Here is a 24,182-nt window from a genome sequence, read left to right as displayed (position 1 = left end):
CCTTTAATCATTCCTCCGCCCAGTTCTCACCAACTTGGGATTCAATAAACTATTCCATGCCACTATTTTTCTTCTGTCGTTCAGCCTATAACTCTCTGAGACCACCGAAATCCTCCCACTTTGAATACATTTCCTCAGTTCACTTGCACTTTTAGCAATATATTTCAGTTCTGCTGACCCCCTAAATATGTGCAAATGCATTTGCTTGTTTTTATGGGTTACCATCTCTGCCTTTCCTCTCGTCCTGACATATCGTCTTCCTTTCTCATATACACTATTCCAGAAGTTCACGCACTCCACATCATTCACTTCTTCTTTAGAAATGCACTAACTCCCAAACACTGGCCTATCAATCAGTCACTCCCCTCCGTCTAATCACTTCAATACTGATCACTCACTCCAACACCTCACTACAACATTTCCCTCTACATACCAAGAGAGCTTGGCACTTGACCGTTAGCGGGACGCTGGTTGCCTCTCTGACTTCCTTCCCAACGTACAAATGTGGAATTCCTTTCCCACATTCATTCCAGAGCAGCAACTAACAGCCATTCTTTTCGTTCATGTCCTGACGCAGCAGAGGACCCTAGAGTTGACACAAACGGTCGGTATTTTACCTATTCATTCAGGTCCCCAGAAATATTCGACGTTTGTCTTTCCCTGACAAACCCATCACATCTGTTCCCAATGTCCTCGAGTTCTAATTTGATAGCGACTCTAACCAGTGATAATCTTTTTGATTCACTTGCCTATTATTTCAATTTCTCGTTCTCTGTTTCTCCCTAAATTTTTTTTTCAATACAATACTGTTCCCTGGTGAGCCTTGAACCACTGGTTCGTACTGTCCCAGGGTGGCTGGCTACTGAGCTGCTGCCTGGTGAGCCTTGAACCACTGGTTCGTACTATCCCAGGGTGGCTGGCTACTGAGCTGCTGCCTGGTGAGCCTTGAACCACTGGCTCGTACTGTCCCAGGGTGGCTGGCTGCAGCTGCTGTCCTGACCGTCCGCGTCACTGATGAACATCTCCGGAAGACGTCTTCTACCTTGTGCACTTTACCAGTATTCTCAGCTGATGATCATCACCCATCCTGCCTGCCAGCCATGGTCTAGCCTCTATCTATAGTCTCATCAAGTCATGATAATATTATAGTTTCCCATCTTTACCTCCGGCCAAGCTTGCCTCATCTGTCTCCTGACCAGGGTTGATGAGAAAACTTGGAAAACGACTGAAAAGATCGCTTTCGTAAACTCATGAAAATTCACTAGATATTGACGAGGTGCTCAATCGTACAGGGTAAAATACGGTAGAGATAGAATTTAGTTACAACGGTTCGAATCCCCGGCCCGTACTCACGCTCCGTCTCGAAATTCATGTGAAAGAGGTCAGTTTCACTCTATACTTTGTGAAATCTAGTTTGATGTTAATCTATGATTTGTGAATATTAGTTTAATTTCAGCTATAGCGTAACTGTATTTTCACTTCTAGTCCAACTTACTTGTTCATCCATTATACGTCTCTCCTTCACGGTCAAGAGATGAACCTACTACGAGAAACTGTTGTATATACGATTACATTTGGAATTATGTTATGGAGATATTTCTCTCGTGGGATAAGATGTTGCCTCTTACCATACGGTACGCATGACATTGTTGCCACCTACCTGACGATCCTATGTATGACAATGTTGCCAGTAGCCGGATGTTGCAGACGACAGCGCTGCCGAGTTTCATATAATGCTGGAGATGACAGTGTTACCATCTACAACCGTGTCATCATCAGAGGACACAACCCATGATAGTTCAACATCTGGCAATGAGAACCCAAGACTCTAGCGTCACCAGCTGCCAGGTGGTTCAGACAATCCAACTTTTAGCCAGATGGAAGTATAACTGAGAGTGTCAGTGGCAGGTGCCTGTATAATGTACCGTTCTGCCTGCCATCTAGGGAGGAAATCTTTCATGAAACCCTTTGTAGTGATGCTGGACAAGTGCACAATTTTGGCCAAGATAAAAGTGGCCTTTATGACAGCTGGTTAAGATGTTAACCATGATGTTAACCAGTAAACTCTCCATGATGAGACTCTACCTGGTGTGTGTGTGTGTGTGTGTGTGTGTGTGTGTGAGAGAGAGAGAGAGAGAGAGAGAGAGAGAGAGAGAGAGAGAGAGAGAGAGAGAGAGAGAGAGGTGGGGTGGGGAAGCAGAGGCAAGAAAGAGGAAGCATGAGGTCAACATGTCTGCCCCACAGTATACAAACCTTTTGTTAAGAAAAGGGAATGGAGGGAAGAGAAAGTGAATGGAATTGGTGGAAGGAGATAAAACAAGCAATAAAGCACTTAACTCGGCATATACGAACTGACAGTAGATCATGAGGAGGAGAGAAATACCAAACAGGATGTAAAGGAAAGATGTAAGATAAGAGAGAAGAACGGAAAGGATTGGATAAAGAAAACGGGAGAGGCATTGGTGGTACACCAGAGAATGGGAAGATAAAATAAAGTAAATCAACAGGAAAACTGGATTTCAGCGCCGCAGATAACACTCTAATGACCCAGTGCTGTGCGGCACGCTCCCCCTACCTCACCGGGAATTACTATAATCACTGCAGTAATTTCAGGACCTGTTTACCATGAACTGAAGTAGTTGTAATTATCAGTACACCTAATGCAGCCATCGCCTTAATTGCGACATATTTCAAATCAATTAAGGAAATTGTGGTGATGATTACGATGGTTGATTTCACAGTTACTATTTGTTATACATACAGTGAAACATGCAGTGCGCAGGACAATCACAGAGACTGTAAGGTTTACGAGAAAAATAGAGGTAATAGCGGCGAGTTTTTCTCGACCACTGAACTATAAAATTACGGTTAATGTAATAACAAAGAAAATGTTACACTTACAAAACATTTTATGTCAGATGGTCGTCGAGATGGCAGAGCAAGTGTATTATGCTAAACGTTCCTCTGTCTCTGGCCTTAGTCCCTGGCTGCTGACACTCCCACAATGGTACATCTCTGGCCCTATGAGTTGACTTGTTCTAACTGAGTCACCGGCTCTGCCTTCTCTCTAGTCATACATTCGATCACAACACTGAATATGAGCAACTGTACAATATCCTCTTTCTGACATATCATCTTCCTTTCCCACATTTACTCCTCCAAGAATTCTGTCGCTCCTCCTTCAAAAATGCACTTACTCCCAGTCCCTTACCTATCAGTCAGTCACTCCACCATTCTCTATTCACTCAAAACGAATCACTCTACCACCATGGTGCTACATTTCTCTCTACATACCAAGTGAGCTTGGCACTTGACCCTATGGGAGACGCTGGTCGCCTCTCTGACTGCCGTCCTAACATACATGAGTAGAATTCCTTTTTCACATCCATTCCAAAGCACCAAGTAACAGCCATTCTTTTCGTTCTTGTCCTGACGCAGAAGAAGCACCAAGAGTTGACACACACTATCAGTATTTTACCCACTCACTCAGGTCGGGTCGCTGGCGATATTTCACGTTTCGTCTGTACCTGAGGTGGTTTTCTATCTCTAGAAACTCCAACCATTGATTATTGTTTTCTCGATTCTCTTTTATCTTATTTTCCTTTATCTTTCTCTCAGGCTCTCGTAGGAAAGTTTATTTTTCTTTATTGAGCTGCTCCGTGGTGAGCTTTGAACCACTGGTTCGTACTGTCCCAGGGTGGCTGGCTACTGAGCTGCTCCCTGGTGAGCCTTGAACCACTGGTTCGTACTGTCCCAGGGTGGCTGGCTGCAGCTGCTGTCCTGACCGTCCGCGTCACTGATGAACATCTCCGGAAGACGTCTTCTACCTTCTGCACTTTACCAGTATTCTCAGCTGATGATCATCACCCATCCTGCCTGCCAGCCATGGTCTAGCCTCTATCTATAGTCTCATCAAGTCATGACAATATTATAGCTTCCCATCTATATCGTAGGCCAATCTTGCTTCATCTGTCTCGTGACCAGGGTTGATGAGAAAACTTTGACAACGACTTTATAAAGTTCGGTTTTGTAGTCATAAAAATTCACTTGATACTGATGAGATACTCATTCAAGTGGAGAAGTAAACTACGGAGGAGGTAACACTAAGTGTAGTTACGATGGTTCCAACTCCCGTCTCGTACTCATGCTGTGGCTCGAGGTCTACGAACGAGCAAACTCATTCCATGAACTTTTGAATGTGAGTATAATTCTAGTTTGCAAATTATGAACATGAGTTTCATTCTAGTTTGTAATTCCTATGTTCACTTCCAGTCCATCTTACATGTTCAATCATTATATGTGTCTCTCAGTTCCCTTACACGTTACCGTCAAGGGATGAACAGATCTACAAATACTGTTACATATGCGAGTATGTTTGTTATGTTATGAAGATACTTCTCTCGTATTATAACTATATTGCCACTCTCCATACGAAATGCATGGCGGTGTTGTTGTCTGTCATATGACTCAATAATGATCATGTTGCCGGCTGCTAAGTCATGCAGACGACAGTTTCACCAGTTGCCATAATGTGCAGGAGATGACAGCGTTGCTACTTAGATGGCACACAAGATATCAGTGATGCCATCTTTAATATGCTGCAGGAGATATGACTCTTGCCACCTACTGGATGGTGCAGGAGATGACAAAGTTGCCATCTTTATGGTGATGCTGGACATGACACTGTCACCATATACATCGTAAGAAAGGATAGATGACAGTGTCATCACCAGAGGACACGACCAATGACAGTTCTACGGTCTGGCAGAGAGTGCCCGAGACTTTGGTGTCACCAGCTGCAAGGTGGTTCAGACAATCCAACTTTTAGCCAGATGGAAGTATAACTGAGAGTGTCAGTGGCAGGTGCCTGTATAATGTACCGTTCTGCCTGCCATCTAGGGAGGAAATCTTTCATGAAATCCTTTGTAGTGATGCTGGACAAGTGCAACAATTGTGGCCAAGATAAAAGTGGCCTTTATGACAGCTGGTTAAGATGTTAACCATGATGTTAACCAGTAAACTCTCCAGAATATGATCTGAAGCGAGCGTGTCCATGCACTAACTTATATGTTTTGTTTTTGAGTATGTAATAAAGACAGAGAGAAGGGAGTGGAGACGCCCACACAGACAAAGAGGCAAGAACGAACAATCATAAAATCAACACACCTGAAACATCAGAGTAAGCAAACTTTTCAGCACCAGGCGGATCAACCAGCTGGAGGAGGAACCTGCTAACCCTGGCCAGCACCAGGCGGATCAACCAGCTGGAGGAGGAACCTGCCAACCCTGGCCAGCACCAGGCAGGTCATCCAGCAGGAGGAGGAACCTGCCAACCCTGGCCAGCACCAGGCAGGTCAACCTGCAGGAGGAGGAACCTGCTAACCCTGACCAGCACCAGGCGGGTCAGCCAGCAGGAGGAGGGACCTGCCAACCCTGACCAGCACCAGGCGGGTCAGCCAGCAGGAGGAGGAACCTGCTAACCCTGACCAGCACCAGGCGGGTCAGCCAGCAGGAGGAGGGACCTGCCAACCCTGACCAGCACCAGGCGGGTCAGCCAGCAGGAGGAGGAACCTGCTAACCCTGACCAGCACCAGGCAGGTCAGCTAGTTGGAAAAATGATGAACAACATCGACACGAGATACATGTACAGAAGGAATTATTCCAAGAACACACAGCAAAAACATTTATTTTATCTTTTTCAACAAAAATGATGTTATACGATATCATATCTACTGTATCCTCCTGACATTTGGTTCACCTAGTACCCTGTGAGAATATTTTCGGGTCCAATTAAAGCACGAATTCCGCAGAAAACATTTCACCAAAAATTTAGTCCTTTCTTTGATATCTTTCAGAAGCTAACACTGATACATATTTTTCTGAACAACAAAGTAAAGATTACATTATCTTGGGTAATGAGTTCCTGCATTGTTTCTTGGAAAGTCATGGCTCCATAAACGAGGAAAGATAAGGTTTACATTGAGCAAGATGAACGAGGAAAGATAAGGTTTACTTTGAGCAAGATGAACGAGGAAAGATAAGGTTTACATTGAGCAAGATAAATTTCTTTCCGCTTCAATACCTGGCCTACGACCACCACTGGTTGAATCTATAGGATGAATTATAGGCGATTTGTGGTGAAGTATTTCACACATACTCTCCCTAAAACACATATTGACATGGGCATAACGACACGATCCTGACAGAAGACGTGGAGTGGTTTGTTGATTCAGAGAAACAATGATTACAGTTGGGGTGTCACAGTATACATAACTAGTTACTATACATAGATTTTCTGTGCAAATTGCTTAAATGATCTTATCTCCGACAAAAATCTCTTGGCAACACCGCGTCAATGCCCAGCGTTGCACGTTAGACAGTGGTGCTTCATTCACTGGCAACCTGTCTCTAAGGGGAAAATAATCATATGATAATCTGAAGGTTATCATGCTACCTTCTTCTCACGTGTTGTTGCTTCTTAACATTACCTACAGCAGCAGGCTGGAACAGCTTAACGTTGTTGCCCACAACACTACCTCGTTGTGTCACAATTCCCCCACAGCGCTCACAGTTCCTCTGCTTGTTCTTGCCTAATTAGTTTTTGTCTAGCACAACGGTGGATGAGAAACGTAAGACATTCTTACTATTATTTCTAGTTTGGTTTTGAAGATGATAAGGTTTTGGCCCATATTGTACCTAAGACGCCCAGACTTTGCAAACATATACAGTTTGGGAAGTACAAGTTTCCTTGATATCAAGATAAATTTTGAACAGATTTTAGAGCATGAACCTATAAGGTTCACTGAACTGAAGCACTCATAGTCCGTAAGTACATATCGTATGTTTTACATGACCGTTTGAACAACTTTAGAATCGAAGAGGGTAAAATCTCCAAGAAAAAGTGACATTTTCTTACGTCTTAAAGAAAACATTTTACGAAGTTTAGAGGAAGAGCAACACCGCGCGCCTGCCAGACGCTCTGTAAACAGTGGCCCAGGAGGGAGTGAGGGAGTTGCTACATAATATTTTCCTCACTGAGGGAGCGGCAGCCAACAAGAGGTTGGCTCTTCACTCGACTTTGGGAAGTCAGGGAGACACAAACGTCTCGTGTTGTACTGGTTTATAACGATGCCCGTGAATCAGATGGGCCATTGCTTGAGTCCCACATAGGTTTACCAACCCAGCTGTTCATCATCCCCTTTTGGGTCAACAAATGGTCACTTGATGATGGCTGAAGTGTATATGAAGACTTACAACCTTTACCCTGGTGTGGGCAACAGTGTCCGTGATCACTGCCTACTACAGCCTACTACAGATGTGCACTTCTGACGTAAAACTTCTAAAGTAGTGGGATGAAAAGGAAGAAAAAGTAAACTTCATACGATGTATTTTTCCTCATATGTGTTTAAAAAAAACAGTAAATCTTGATTCATTCATTTAACTACAGCCAAATATGGAGACTGATACCAGTCCGCGTTAGTGTTTCTATGATACGGTACGGTTTAGTTTTCGTTGATTTCTAATTCATTTTGAATAAAACCTTCTCTTTAGAATTCATCACATACAAACTTTTCCGATAAAACACACTATCGATTAGGCTTACAAGTTTAAGAAAGATTAGTGATATATGATTTGTGTGGTCCCTAAAAAACTAGCATAATATTTCTATTTTCATCACGAGACATTAAATACAGAAATCTTCAGTGGACAAGACAGATTTTACCTACCAGAGGAAGAAGTTTGGAAAGTATCCAAGTATCACAATACGGCCTTTAAACCTTAGATAGTAAATATTGTTGTCCTGTTGTGTTCTTTGTTGCAGCGTTTCGTCTTTTGTTGCCGGAGAAAATATCAACAAAAGTTTATTTATAAAATCTCTCCCAAGCTGACCTGCCCAGACCAATGTCATCCATTTCTTACGGTCACATCTTACTGCTTGCTGGACTCGGTAAGAGACCGTGGTTGACAGCATCAGGGCAACGACCCAACAGGCCCCGCCCGGATACCACCTCCACCGTATGACCAGCCACCACCTACCTCTACTGCTACACTGTGTGCCTGGCTGTTGTTGCTTCCGCCACACCTTCGCCTCCCGTGCTTTCCCAGCCTCGGGCCTTTCAATCAACACATTCCCTCTGCTACTTTATGCTATTCGGAAGTTTTAACACGTCAACAAAGACTTTTCTTATGATCACTCGTAAAGACAACATGAAACCTTTTTCACTGTCTACGAAAACCCGAGCTATCCAAAAAGAACTCTTGCATCTTCTGGATAAGGTTGAAGCGTGTTGCATTTCACGGTTTTCTTTTGTATCCCGGCAAGATTAATGATGTCCCTGTTCATCCTGGGAGAAACCATATATTTCAGGAAGTTTGTTATGGTCGAGCTGGCTGCCTCGGTGTGGGGCGTGGGTGGTTGGGGATAAGGTGGGTACATACAGCACCCACGAAGGAATATTTCAACTTAGTGAATCAAAGTAAGAAAGTGCGTGCGTGTGTGTGTGTGCGTGTGTGTGTGTGTGTGTGTGTGTGTGTGTGTGTGTGTATGATATTTTGCAGCAGTCAGTTCCAAGGCGAGGACTAGAGTACAATAACGAAGGTCAGACGTTCTTTTCATTCGGCTAAAAAATATTTTCGTCGCGTTAGACAAGTTCCCAAACACTTGACTCCCCTTTGATGGCCCGGCTTCTAGTTGGGAAATATTTTTCTTTAACAAGATTTAGTTTTCCTGCACAGCTGTTAGGCGACCCACTAATGTATAGACAAATAATGTGTTGTCCTAAAAGGAAATATATATATATATATATATATATATATATATATATATATATATATATATATATATATATATATATATATATATCTTTCTTTCATACTATTCGCCATTTCCCGCATTAGCGAGGTAGCGTTGAGAACAGAGGACTGGGCCCAGGAGGGAATATCCTCACATGGGCCCCTTCTCTGTTCCCTCTTTTGGAAAATTAAAAAAAAAAGTGAGAGGGGAGGATTTCCAGCCCCCCGCTCCCTCCCCTTTTAGTCGCCTTCTACGACACGCAGGGAATACGTGGGAAGTATTCTTTCTCCCCTATCCCCAGGGAAGAATATATATATATATATATATATATATATATATATATATATATATATATATATATATATATATATATATATTTATTTTATTATACTTTGTCGCTGTCTCCCGCGTTTGCGAGGTAGCGCAAGGAAACAGACGAAAGAAATGGCCCAACCCCCCCCCCATACACATTTATATACATACGTCCACACACGCAAATATACATACCTACACAGCTTTCCATGGTTTACCCCAGACGCTTCACATGCCTTGATTCAATCCACTGACAGCACGTCAACCCCGGTATACCACATCGCTCCAATTCACTCTATTCCTTGCCCTCCTTTCACCCTCCTGCATGTTCAGGCCCCGATCACACAAAATCTTTTTCACTCCATCTTTCCACCTCCAATTTGGTCTCCCTCTTCTCCTCGTTCCCTCCACCTCCGACACATATATCCTCTTGGTCAATCTTTCCTCACTCATTCTCTCCATGTGCCCAAACCACTTCAAAACACCCTCTTCTGCTCTCTCAACCACGCTCTTTTTATTTCCACACATCTCTCTTACCCTTACGTTACTCACTCGATCAAACCACCTCACACCACACGTTGTCCTCAAACATCTCATTTCCAGCACATCCATCCTCCTGCGCACAACTCTATCCATAGCCCACGCCTCGCAACCATACAACATTGTTGGAACCACTATTCCTTCAAACATACCCATTTTTGCTTTCCGAGATAATGTTCTCGACTTCCACACATTCTTCAAGGCCCCCAGAATTTTCGCCCCCTCCCCCACCCTATGATCCACTTCCGCTTCCATGGTTCCATCCGCTGCCAGATCCACTCCCAGATATCTAAAACACTTCACTTCCTCCAGTTTTTCTCCATTCAAACTCACCTCCCAATTGACTTGACCCTCAACCCTACTGTACCTAATAACCTTGCTCTTATTCACATTTACTCTTAACTTTCTTCTTTCACACACTTTACCAAACTCAGTCACCAGCTTCTGCAGTTTCTCACATGAATCAGCCACCAGCGCTGTATCATCAGCGAACAACAACTGACTCACTTCCCAAGCTCTCTCATCCCCAACAGACTTCATACTTGCCCCTCTTTCCAAAACTCTTGCATTTACCTCCCTAACAACCCCATCCATAAACAAATTAAACAACCATGGAGACATCACACACCCCTGCCGCAAACCTACATTCACTGAGAACCAATCACTTTCCTCTCTTCCTACACGTACACATGCCTTACATCCTCGATAAAAACTTTTCACTGCTTCTAACAACTTTCCTCCCACACCATATATTCTTAATACCTTCCACAGAGCATCTCTATCAACTCTATCATATGCCTTCTCCAGATCCATAAATGCTACATACAAATCCATTTGCTTTTCTAAGTATTTCTCACATACATTCTTCAAAGCAAACACCTGATCTACACATCCTCTACCACTTCTGAAATCACACTGCTCTTCCCTAATCTGATGCTCTGTACATGCCTTCACCCTCTCAATCAATACCCTCCCATATAATTTACCAGGAATACTCAACAAACTTATACCTCTGTAATTTGAGCACTCACCCTTATCCCCTTTGCCTTTGTACAATGGCACTATGCACGCATTCCGCCAATCCTCAGGCACCTCACCATGAGTCATACATACATTAAATAACCTTACCAACCAGTCAACAATACAGTCACCCCCTTTTTTAATAAATTCCACTGCAATACCATCCAAACCTGCTGCCTTGCCGGCTTTCATCTTCCGCAAAGCTTTCACTACCTCTTCTCTTTTTACCAAATCATTTTCCCTAACCCTCTCACTTTGCACACCACCTCGACCAAAACACCCTATATCTGCCACTCTATCATCAAACACATTCAACAAACCTTCAAAATACTCACTCCATCTCCTTCTCACATCACCACTACTTGTTATCACCTCCCCATTTGCGTCCTTCACTGAAGTTCCCATTTGCTCCCTTGTCTTACGCACTTTATTTACCTCCTTCCAGAACATCTTTTTATTCTCCCTAAAATTTAATGATACTCTCTCACCCCAACTCTCATTTGCCCTTTTTTTCACCTCTTGCACCTTTCTCTTGACCTCCTGTCTCTTTCTTTTATCCATCTCCCACTCAATTGCATTTTTTCCCTGGAAAAATCGTCCAAATGCCTCTCTCTTCTCTTTCACTAACACTCTTACTTCTTCATCCCACCACTCACTACCCTTTCTATATATATATATATATATATATATATATATATATATATATATATACATATATCGAATAAGTAATGTAAGGGTAAGAGAGATGTGTGGTAACAAAAAGAGTGTAGTTGAGAGAGCAGAAGAGGATTTTTGAAATGGTTTGGTCACATGGAGAGAATGAGTGAGGAAAGATTGACCAAGAAGATATATGTGTCAGAGGTGGAGGGAACGAGGAGAAGTGGGAGACCAAATTGAAGGTGGAAAGATGGAGTGAAAAAAATTTTGAGTGATAGGTGCCTGAACATGCATGAGGGTGAAAGGAAAGCAAAGAATAAAGTGAATTGGAACGATGTCGTATACCGGGGTCGACGTGCTGTCAGTGGATTGAACTAGGGCGTGTGAAACGTCTGGGGTAAACCATGGAAAGTTCTGTGGTGCCTGGATGTGGAAAGGGAGATGTGGTTTCGGTGCATTATACATGACAGCTAGAGACAGAGTGTGAACGAATGTGGCCTTCGTTGTCTTTTCTTAGCACTACCTGGCGCACATGAGGGAGGAGGGGGCCGTTATTACATGTGTGGCGAGGTGGCGATGGGAATGAATAAAGGCAGACAAAATGAATTATGTACATGTATATATATGTATGTGTCTGTGTGTGTATATATATGTATACGTTGAAATGTATAGGTATGTACATTTGCGTGTGTGGACGTGTATGTATATACATGTGTATGTGGGTGGGTTGGGCCATTTTTTCTCCTGTTTCCTTGCGCTCCTCGCTTACGGGGATAGGGGAGAAAGAATACTTCCCACGCATTCCTCACGTGTCGTAGAGGGCGACTAAAGGGAACGGGAGCCGGGGGGCAGAAACCCTCCCCTCCTTGTATTTTGACTTTCTAAAAGGGGAAACAGAAGAAGGAGTCACGCGGGGAGTGCTCATCCTCCTCGAAGGCTCAGATTGGGGTGTCTAGATGTGTGTGGATGTAACCAAGATGAGAAAAAAGGAGAGATAGGTAGTATGTTTGAGGAAAGGAACCTGGATGTTTTGGCTCTGAGTGAAACGAAGCTCAAGGGTAAAGGGGAAGAGTGGTTTGGGAATGTCTTGGGAGTAAAGTCAGGGGTTAGTGAGAGGACAAGAGCAAGGGAAGGAGTAGCACTACTCCTGACACAGGAGTGGTGGGAGTATGTGATAGAATGTAAAAAAGTAAATTCTAGATTGATATGGGTAAAACTGAAAGTGGATGGAGAGAGATGGGTGATTATTGGTGCATATGCACCTGGGCATGAGAAGGAAGATCATGAGAGGCAAGTGTTTTGGGAACAGCTGAGTGAGTGTGTTAGTGGTTTTGATGCACAAGACCGGGTTATAGTGATGGGTGATTTGAATGCAAAGTTGAGTAATGTGGCAGTTGAGGGAATAATTGGTATACATGGAGTGTTCAGTGTTGTAAATGGAAATGGTGAAGAGCTTGTAGATTTATGTGCTGAAAAAGGACTGGTGATTGGGAATACATGGTTTAAAAAGCAAAATATACATAAGTATACGTATGTAAGTAGGAGAGGTGGCCAGAGAGCGTTATTGGATTACGTGTTAATTGACAGGCGCGCAAAAGAGAGACTTTTGGATGTTAATGTGCTGAGAGGTGCAACTGGAGGGATGTGTGATCATTATCTCGTGGAGGCGAAGGTGAAGATTTGTGGGGGTTTTCAGAAAAGAAGAGAGAATGTTGGGGTGAAGAGGATGGTGAGAGTAAGTGAGCTTGGGAAGGAGACTTGTGTGAGGAAGTACCAGGAGAGACTGAGTACAGAATGGAAAAAGGTGAGAACAAAGGAGGTAAGGGGAGTGGCGGAGGAATGGGATGTATTTAGGGAACCAGTGATGGCTTGCGCAAAAGATGCTTGTGGGATGAGAAGCGTTGGAGGTGGGTTGATTAGAAAGGGTAGTGAGTGGTGGGATGAAGAAGTAAGATTGATAGTGAAAGAGAAGAGAGAGGCATTTGGACGATTTTTGCAGGGAAAAAATGCAAATGAGTGGGAGAGGTATAAAAGAAAGAGGCAGGAGGTCAAGAGAAAGGTGCAAGAGGTGAAAAAGAGGGCAAATGAGAGTTGGGGTGAGAGAGTATCATTAAATTTTAGGGAAAATAAAAAGATGTTGTGGAAGGAGGTAAATAAAGTGCGTAAGACATGGGAGCAAATGGGAACTTCAGTGAAGGGGGCTAATGGGAAGGTGGTAACAAGTAGTGGTGATGTGAGAAGGAGATGGAGTGAGTATTTTGAAAGTTTGTTGAATGTGTTTGATGATAAAGTGGCAGATATAGGGTGTTTTGGTCGAGGTGGTGTGCTAAGTGAGAGGGTTAGGGAAAATGATTTGATAAACAGAGAAGAGGTAGTAAAAGCTTTGCGGAAGATGAAAGCTGGCAAGGCAGCAGGTTTGGATGGTATTGCAGTGGAATTTATTAAAAAGGGGGTGACTGTATTGTTGACTGGTTGGTAAGGTTATGAGTCATGGTGAGGTGCCTGAGGATTGGCGGAATGCTTGCATAGAGCCATTGTACAAAGGCAAAGGGGATAAGAGTGAGAGCTCAAATTACAGAGGTATAAGTTTGTTGAGTATTCCTGGTAAATTATATGGCAGGGTATTGATTGAGAGGGTGAAGGCATGTACAGAGCATCAGATTGGGGAAGAGCAGTGTGGTTTCAGAAGTGGTAGAGGATGTGTGGATCAGGTGTTTGCTTTGAAGAATGTATGTGAGAAATACTTAGAAAAGCAAATGGATTTGTATGTAGCTTTTATGGATCTGGAGAAGGCATATGATAGAGTTGATAGAGATGCTCTGTGGAAGGTATTAATAATATATGGTGTGGGAGGCAAGTTGTTAGAAGCAGTGAAAAGTTTTTCTCGAGGATGTAAGGCATGTGTACGTGTAGGAAGAGAGGAAAGTGATTGGTTCTCAGTGAATGTAGGTTTGCGGCAGGGGTGTGTGATGTCTCCATGGTTGTTTAATTTGTTTATGGATGGGGTTGTTAGGGAGGTGAATGCAAGAGTTTTGGAAAGAGGGGCAAGTATGCAGTCTGTTGTGGATGAGAGAGCTTGGGAAGTGAGTTAGTTGTTGTTCGCTGATGATACAGCGCTGGTGGCTGATTCATGTGAGACTCTGCAGAAGCTGGTGACTGAGTTTGGTAAAGTGTGTGAAAGAAGAAAGTTGAGAGTAAATGTGAATAAGAGCAAGGTAATTAGGTACAGTAGGGTTGAGGGTCAAGTCAATTGGGAGGTAAGTTTGAATGGAGCAAAACTGGAGGAAGTAAAGTGTTTTAGATATCTGGGAGTGGATCTGGCAGCGGATGGAACCATGGAAGCGGAAGTGAATCATAGGGTGGGGGAGGGGGCGAAAATCCTGGGAGCCTTGAAGAATGTGTGGAAGTCGAGAACATTATCTCGGAAAGCAAAAATGGGTATGTTTGAAGGAACAGTGGTTCCAACAATGTTGTATGGTTGCGAGGCGTGAACTATGATAGAGTTGTGCGCAGGAGGGTGGATGTGCTGGAAATGAGATGTTTGAGGACAATATGTGGTGTGAGGTGGTTTGATCGAGTAAGTAATGTAAGGGTAAGAGAGATGTGTGGAAATAAAAAGAGTGTGGTTGAGAGAGCAGAAGAGGGTGTTTTGAAATGGTTTGGGCACATGGAGAGAATGAGTGAGGAAAGATTGACCAAGAGGATATATGTGTCGGAGGTGGAGGGAACGAGGAGAAGTGGGAGACCAAATTGGAGGTGGAAAGATGGTGTGAAAAAGATTTTGTGTGATCGGGGCCTGAACATGCAGGAGGGTGAAAGGAGGGCAAGGAATAGAGTGAATTGGAACGATGTGGTATACCGGGTTCGACGTGCTGTCATTGGATTGAACCAGGGCATGTGAAGCGTCTGGGGTAAACCATGGAAACTTCTGTGTGGCCTAGATGTTGAAAGGGAGCTGTGGTTTCGGTGCATTATTACATGACAGCTAGAGACTGAGTGTGAACGAATGGGGCCTTTGTTGTCTTTTCCTAGCGCTACCTCGCACACAGGAGGGGGGAGGGGGTTGTTATTCCATGTGTGGCGGGGTGGCGATGGGAATGAATAAAGCCAGACAGTATTAATTATGTGCATGGGTATATATGTATATGTCTGTGTGTGTATATATATGTGTGCATTGAGATGTATAGGTATGTATATTTGCGAGTGTGGACGTGTATGTATATACATGTGTATGTGGGTGGGTTGGGCCATTCTTTCGTCTGTTCCTTGCGCTACCGAGCTAACGTGGGAGACAGCGACAAAGCAAAATAAATGAATAATATATATATATATATATATATATATATATATATATATATATATATATATATATATATATATATATATATATATATATATATATATATATATATATATGTAAGGGTAAGAGAGATGTGTGGAAATAAAAAGATATATATATATATATATATATATATATATATATATATATATATATATATATATATATATATATATACCAAGTATTCCCTGTGTGTCGCAGAAGGCGACTTAAAGGGGAGGGAGCGGGAGCTGGAAATCCTCCCCTCTCGTTTTTAATTTTCCAAAAGTAGGAACAGACAAGGGGTCCTGGTGAGGGTATTCCCTCAAAGGTTCAATCCTCTGTTCTAAGCGCTAGCGCGGGTAATGGCGAATAGTATGAATATATATATATATATATATATATATATATATATATATATATATATATATATATATATATATATATATATATATGTATTCCTTATGAGTCCACGGGGAAAATGAAACACGACAAGTTCCCAAGTGCACTTTCGTGTAATAATCACATCATCAGGGGATACACAAGAGATAGATATAACAGTCTGTTGATATACAACGAAGAGACATAGCTAGGACGCCATTTGGTAAGCATGTGATTGTCCAAGACAGACAACGAGCGTATCATAAACTTATTATGTGGACAAGGTGAATTGTTTACAAATTTTATCAATAAAGCTATCCAATTTGTATAGACCTTCACTAATATTAACGTTATAATTCATTGTGTATCAAATAGTAGAAGATTCAATGATATTTCTCGTCGTAATGGAGTTAGAGTTAATGACTGAGATGGCAATTTAATAATAGAAGATTCAATGATATTTCTCGTGGTACTGGAGTTAGAGTTAATAACTGAGATGGTATTACTCCAGTCAGTACAATGATCGTAGTTTTTAACGTGATTAAACAAGGCATTTGACTCTTGTCCTCATACTATATTTATGTTGCTTAAGTCTAGCAGAAAGATCCTAACCAGTCTGACCAACATAAAACTTATCACAATTTCTACATGGCACTTTACGAAGTAAAGGACAATTCTCGTATACTTGTGACACGAAAATGATTGTTAGCTTCACCATCAAAACGTTCAGGTAGATTTAAGAACATTTTCGTTAAACATCTTTTTACCATTTCACACTTCTCGCCACATATGCTTATTCAAGGCTTCAGATCTGCACACATACGTCCACAAGTTTCTCTAAACTTCACGGTCTGACAGCCTGACATGACGGGACGTCTGCAGGCGTCAGTATATTTAATGAAATGAGAGAAATCGTCGTGTCGGAAGCTTTTAACAGGAAGATGTTATAAAAGATGTGCTCCAAGCGACGTGCAGGAGGAGAGGTTTGTCCAGATGACTCGGGAACTTCTTAAGTAAACCTTGTCTCCTTCAAGTTGTTTGGGAGAACATGGGAGGCTGGGAGGCTCAGGAGGGAGGGCACAGGCCCCCAGGTGGGATGCTGGGGAGAGGGGAGAGGATTGGAGCGGTGAGAAAGAAACGAGGGGGATGGGTGATCGATGGTAGAGGTTGGGGCGGGGGAAAGAGGCAAAAACTGGAGCGTGGCTAAAAGGGAAGAGGAGCGGAGGGGAAAAAAGGGTAAAGGAGAAGGGAGCATAAAGAAAAATAGAGGAGAAGGATGGGATAGGAAGAAAAGGGGAAATGATAGAAGGGGGCGAGAGAGGACGGATGGGAGATGGGAAAAATATATTGGAGATGGGATGAAAATGGATAAAGGACAGGAGAGGGTAGTAGAGGACAGAAAAATTAAAGGAGACAATGGATGGTAAGAGAGGATGGGATAAAAGTGTATAGTATGGGATGAAACGAAGAGAGAAAAAGATGGAAGCTGGAGGAGGGAGGTTGGTAGCTGAGTCACTGAACATTTGGCTCCCGTGAAGTGCTGTAATGTCTGTATCATCAAACAGCCTCCAGATGGTATTACTGTTATCAAACAGCCTCTAGGTAATTCATCTATTATCAAACAGCCTCTAGGTAATATCACAATTATCAAACAGCCTCTAGGTAATATCACCGCTATAAAAACACGATAATAGACGTTCTGTAAATAAGCTTTCACTTCTTCGTCACAAAGTATAAACAGCTATGGATTCTATAGTAAAGCCTCCGTCCATCTTCAACATAACAAGTCAGTTAAGTGTGACGACCGTAAACGTCTTATAGTTTTACAGTTTGTGTTGGATTACCACCAGTTCCTGATCATGTATGTTGGTGCTCGTGTGTTTACATGCTCATGGTTCTTGGTGACTGTATGCTGTATGTTATCGTCTACCTGGTGTGTGTATACAGACCAGGTTGAGTGGAGAACTGTGACGTCAGAGATGTCTGGCCCTGCCCCACACGTTACACATACAACTACTCGGACTCCTCTTAGGTCTTCCTTACATCTACACCCACTTACCTTACCCCCGCTCTTCTATCTACTATCCATATTCTACGCTACATTCACACTCACTCTATCCTACTTACGCGTGGTCCCTGGTATACTGTCAGCTTATTTTGATCTCTCTTAGGTCGCTGAAGAGGGTTAACTGACCGCCAGAGACTCTGCCATTGACATTATCTTTCTTTGTTTAGTCTGTTCTGTGAAGATATCGATGACGATCAGGATCATGAGTGTCATGATGCATTTCACACGTGATCTCACAGTAGTTATATTTACAATTGGAATTACAATGAGAGAAACCATTCTATGATAGCTAACCTTAGCACTATATGGTCATCTTCCTGTCCAGCAGGTGGCGTGGTCCTGACGAGGTAAGTAACCAACGGTTGTTACACATTTATCCTGGTTATGGAAATATAAGAAGTCAAACCATGCCATGTAATGCCTTACATACAGCCAGTGAGGCTACAGTTTCTTTAAGCTACGGTCTCGTCTCTCAGAAATCAGGAAATCTCGTAGATCCTAAAGTAAGAGCAGAGCCATGCATCACATCGCCTCTGGTCCTATGCTGCCTGGAGTGTAGTGGGGAGGGAGTAGGGGTGGGAGGGAGGCTAGACCACTGGGGCCGCAAAGTTTTAATTGCCTGACTTTTGGAATAGTTTTTACATTTAACTGCCTCAAGGAAAAGTGCATGTTTAAGGACTTGTGTGAGTGAGTGTGTATGTGTGTGTGTGTGTGTGTGTGAGTGTACATTTGTACTAATCTGATGTATCAACTTGATCAGTATAGTTGTGTCTGTCGTTTTTATTCTGTGACCTAAGTGCATATGAATCTGATTTACTATTAAGTAGAAGTGAATATGTGTGAGGTCTAGCATACTATGCAATGTATATACTATACTCTAAAGGTATATACACTTTACTAAACACCCAGTTAAGTACTCTACGAATGTTGGGTACGCACTCTCTAACACATACACTTTAAGAAATACCCTGACAGGATAGGATAAACATACCTCACGAAATGTCTTGATCGGAATACTTTATGATACACACCTCACGAAATCGCTGATTAGTACGGTTTACAATGTATGTACTTCAGGAAGTACCCTGAGCAGTACACACTAGGACATACATACCTGAAGAAACACCCTCACTAGTACAGGATAAGGTACACACTTCACGCAACATGTGAGTCATATCACTATACTTGACAGCCTAAGATTACTAATGAAGAACTAAGATGATGTCTCACTGGAATTCATTATTCTCAACGGCTTCTAAACTGTAGTTTGATTAACACAACATGTAAACTACTTGTCTTACATTCTAGAGTTCTGAGTAGTAATGATATGCTCTAATATGAAAATAATACATGTAAACTACTTGTCTTATATTCTAGAGTTCTGAGTAGTAATGATATGCTTTAATATCATTGAAAATCGAATAAATGTTCCATTGCCATCACGTTCAGAATCCTCTCTGGTAACGTTGCTACTGTGGCATGAAATACGACTGATTCCAATACCTAGATTACAGAGATATGAAAGGCTTGCATCATTTGCCTATATTGTAAAGGCGACTATTGTAGGGTAGTCTAGCTTAGGTAAATGAATTCAGTGGATTCCTATCCATTTGTTGCGTTGGAAATATACGTAGTGACATGATTATGGTGGATGCAAATCCTTGTTGAACCAGGTTTTACGACGAGCCTCGCAGGAGGGAGGTCTGGCCTGGGGGTGGATGTAAGGCACCTGACGGGCGTCATTTGTATGCTGTGGTTTGAGTGAACTCGCTTGAAAAAATAAACACAGAAGCTTCGAGCTGTCGACTGCATTTCAAGCATTGTCAAGGTCTCTGCATTCATAACATTGGGATGGAATACAGTCGAAGGTTGGAGCTTCTGTGTTCATATTTCCACAGAGTTCACTCATACCACTGCTTCACGTGTGTGTGTGTGTGTGTGTGTGTGTGTGTGTGTGTGTGTGTGTGTGTGTGTGTGTGTGTGTGTGAATTACCAGATCTACTGTGGTTGACTACAGTATTGTGGTGGCCTAATAATACGAGTATCACTGCATTCACTGCTTTCAATGGCTCACTGCATTCACTGGTTCCTTCAAATCACTGGCTCACTATACCAGTGGTTAACTCCATTTAACATTTCACTAGAATCATCGGTTTACTCCACCAAGTGGCTTGCTGCATTTAAAGGTTCACTGCAATACAGGTCTTTTAGTTCACCGGTTCACTGCATTCATTGCTTCACCACATGACATGGACTTTACCAAAGGCATGAGGGTTTTCACCACAAGATTATCATCATGATAATGACTCGTCTGCCAGTTGGTCGTTCAGCAAGATATCTTACCATATACATCAATCGTACTACATAGCTACGCCTACCTCTAAAGAACTGGGAGTCCTGTCTAGACATTCACACAAAGAATAGATTCGTCCTTGTATGGAGTATTGCTCTCACATCTGAGGTAGTTCTAGGTCTGTATCCTTATTTAACAGAGACGAGTCGAAAGCGGACAGACGGACAGACTTTTAAACTCTCCCAGGCTAATTCAAAATGACTCGGTTCCCTTACGCCGCAAGTTGGTTCACTTTCCCCCTTCTTTAGGTATTCCTTTGATTTTTGCTCCTGACAGCTGGCTGCTTGTGTGCTCCTACCACTAGGTAGACCACACAATACTCGGTAAGTTACTTCTTTGGAATTCTCTATTGTCTCATGTCTTCCCCAATAACTATGACTGGCACATTTTAGACAGTCTCTACAAATGTCCAGACTTGTTCTTGGGAGAGACAAAGTACACACACACACTGATGGTCTTGAACACAGATGTGATCGAGAGAACACTCACGTCCCGTCAAGTGTGGTCGTCTATGAAACTTTACTATGTCTCCATACATACACACTCATCAGCTACGGATGTAAACAACATCATCACAGATATTTCTTTAGAATGCACTGGAATGTCCTTATTCTCCTCTGCGTGAACTTTACACAAGACTTTTCTTGGGAAACCAAACAACATGATGACAGTCTCAATAATATTTTCTTCATGGGGGAAAAAAAAAGAAAGAATGTGGACAATCCCACGCCAACATACTCAGTCGCAGGAGAAATCAATCTTAGACCACATTGGAACTTGTGATTTATCATAGCTACATTATCATGAGAAAGTAAGATCACACTTATGATTATGGTTCGTCGACGTATGAAAAAATAAAAACGACGTATCGACTCCCAGTTACTAAAAGAATGTTCCCAGCAGGAAAAGGTAGTCATGCTCAGGCTCAATGCTGCAATCATCATTACTTCGCTCACTCCCACGTGAGGCCTGTTCACCTACGTCACTAACGCCCACGAGAAACTGGTTGTGGCCACATCTCATAGTAATGAGAACATACTAACGCTCTGCTGCCTGAATAGTCTGCCACGACTTGGCAACCTTCCTCGCCCACTTACGTTCAGTTTATGTTGTTATACGTGTTAAGTAGAGAGGAATATGAAGAATACGTAGTACTACAACCTGGATCTTACTGTCACCATCCACGTAACCATTTTGTTTGCTCGTCCAATATTACGTCCAGCCTGTTCTGCCGACGCATCATCGCCCTGGCAGCTAAAACATACGTGGAATGATAACTCTCTCTACATAGATCAGCACATCTTTCTGTCCTGACCTTTTGGTGTGCTTTCCCTTACATTCTTCTATACCATAGCGTCTGTCTTCCACTCACCAGCCAGTCAGGAAACAGTTTAAGGTTCCCACTGTAGCCAATAAAGTGGCTGCACTGATCAACAAATTCAGTTGTATTGCAAATCATCAAAACTAAAGAGTCGTTATTCTAACCACCAATACATAGACAATATAGACACTCCTATGACTGGCCCTACAGATGTTATAACTAGCCTATGACTAGCTACGACAACACGGACTTTAAACATCCTGTTATTGCTTCTGTTTCATATTAAGGACTGCCCCCAGAGATAACATAACTAAGTACAGGCCCTGGATACGGTAAAATAATTCAAACCCCACCAGTAAATCCTCGATTCGTTTCGATACTTCAAGCAGACCCAAGTATACTCACACACTCTTCACACAAACCTTTGGTTACAAGAGAATACATTAACCTACAGTGAACTTTTCGAGATGTCATCCACGGGAGATCACATGCCGTCAGATCCACCATACTTCCACAACCACAGAGCTATCCCGGGGATACCTACCACAACCAGAGACATTCCTGGGAGACCTGCTGTGTCTCCACAACCAGAGACACTCCTGGGAGACCTGCTATGTCTCCACAACCAGAGACATTCCTGGGAGACCTGCTATGTCTTCACAACCACAGACATTCCTGGGAGACCTAATATGTCTTCACAACCACAGACATTCCTGGGAGACCTAATATGTCTCCACAACCAGAATGAAGTTCCTGGGAGACCTAATATGTCACCACAACCAGAGTGAAGTTCCTGGGAGACCTAATATGTCTCCACAACCAGAATGAAGTTCCTGGGAGACCTAATATGTCACCACAACCAGAGTGAAGTTCCTGGGAGACCTAATATGTCTCCACAACCCAGAGTGAAGTTCCTGGGAGACCTAATATGTCTCACAACCAGAATGAAGTTCCTGGGAGACCTAATATGTCACCACAACCAGAGTGAAGTTCCTGGGAGACCTACTATGTCTCCACAACCAGAGTGAAGTTCCTGGGAGACCTACTATGTCTCCACAACCAGAGTGAAGTTCCTGGGAGACCTAATATGTCTCCACAACCAGAGTGAAGTTCCTGGGAGACCTAATATGTCTCCACAACCAGAGTGAAGTTCCTGGGAGACCTACTATGTCTCCACAACCAGAGTGAAGTTCCTGGGAGACCTAATATGTCTCCACAACCAGAGTGAAGTTCCTGGGAGACCTAATATGTCTCCACAACCAGAGTGAAGTTCCTGGGAGACCTAATATGTCTCCACAACCAGAGTGAAGTTCCTGGGAGACCTAATATGTCTCCACAACCAGAGTGAAGTTCCTGGGAGACCTAATATGTCTCCACAACCAGAGTGAAGTTCCCGGGAGAAACATTAAGTTCACACAGTGTTGAGCGAAACAACGACGATCTCTTGGGAAACATAGTGGTGTTCTCTCCACCATTTATGGGATTAGTTCATCTCAAAATATTGTCCTGAATATATTGGACTGTTCCTACAACCCTAATTGTTAATTTACACTTGGAATATTCTAGGGTAACTAAATAATTACAGTCACTAATATCACTTATCTAACAGCTTCACGAAGGAGAAACTGATCATCGTTCTACACTAGATACATTAGATAATTATTTGACAAATCATTATTACTAGAGCAATTCTAATCAGCAGGTAGAAGCAGTCACCCTCAGGATTATTGCTGTAAACTCTCGTTACGTCGCAACATTGCCACATCAGGCCAAGCAAAGAGGCTGTGCCAGCACTATGTAACTGGATCACACCCTCGTTACCATCCTTAACCATCCATCACACAGTTATTTTTCAATTCTCTATGTTCTCCAAATTCAACATGTTTTTCTTCATTTTTTCCTACTCATATAACAACTTCACACTATACATGTACCTCTTCACACTTTATACTTTTCGTTTTTGCTTAATCTTATGTTCTCTGGTTGTTCTAACCCTACACTTCTCAAAGAACTGTTTACAGTTTGCGTCATAGATCTATGTTAAAACCTGAAAGGCTATGATCTTATAAATGGATATCAATCTGCATTTTCTTAGATATAAGTGAATATGTATGTATTGCATACTATACAGTACACTTTAGGATGCACATGAATTACGAAACACCCTGTTAAGTACGGTCAAGATCGACGATATACATTACTCACTAAACACTCTGGTCAGTACACAATATTAAACACACACCTAATGAAACGCCCTTCACAGTTCATTCTAGAATACACTTCATAGAACACTCTGGTCTGTACTCCCTAGTACACACATACCTCACGAAACTATCTGCTTTGTACACTATAGAATAAATAACTACATGAAAAACCCTGGTCAGTACACTCTGAAATACACATACCTCACGAAACACA

The sequence above is a fragment of the Panulirus ornatus genome, chromosome 13 (genome assembly GCF_036320965.1).
Source record: "Panulirus ornatus isolate Po-2019 chromosome 13, ASM3632096v1, whole genome shotgun sequence".
Taxonomy (NCBI): Eukaryota; Metazoa; Arthropoda; class Malacostraca; order Decapoda; family Palinuridae; genus Panulirus; species Panulirus ornatus.
Note: the sequence above shows the minus strand (reverse complement) of the source record.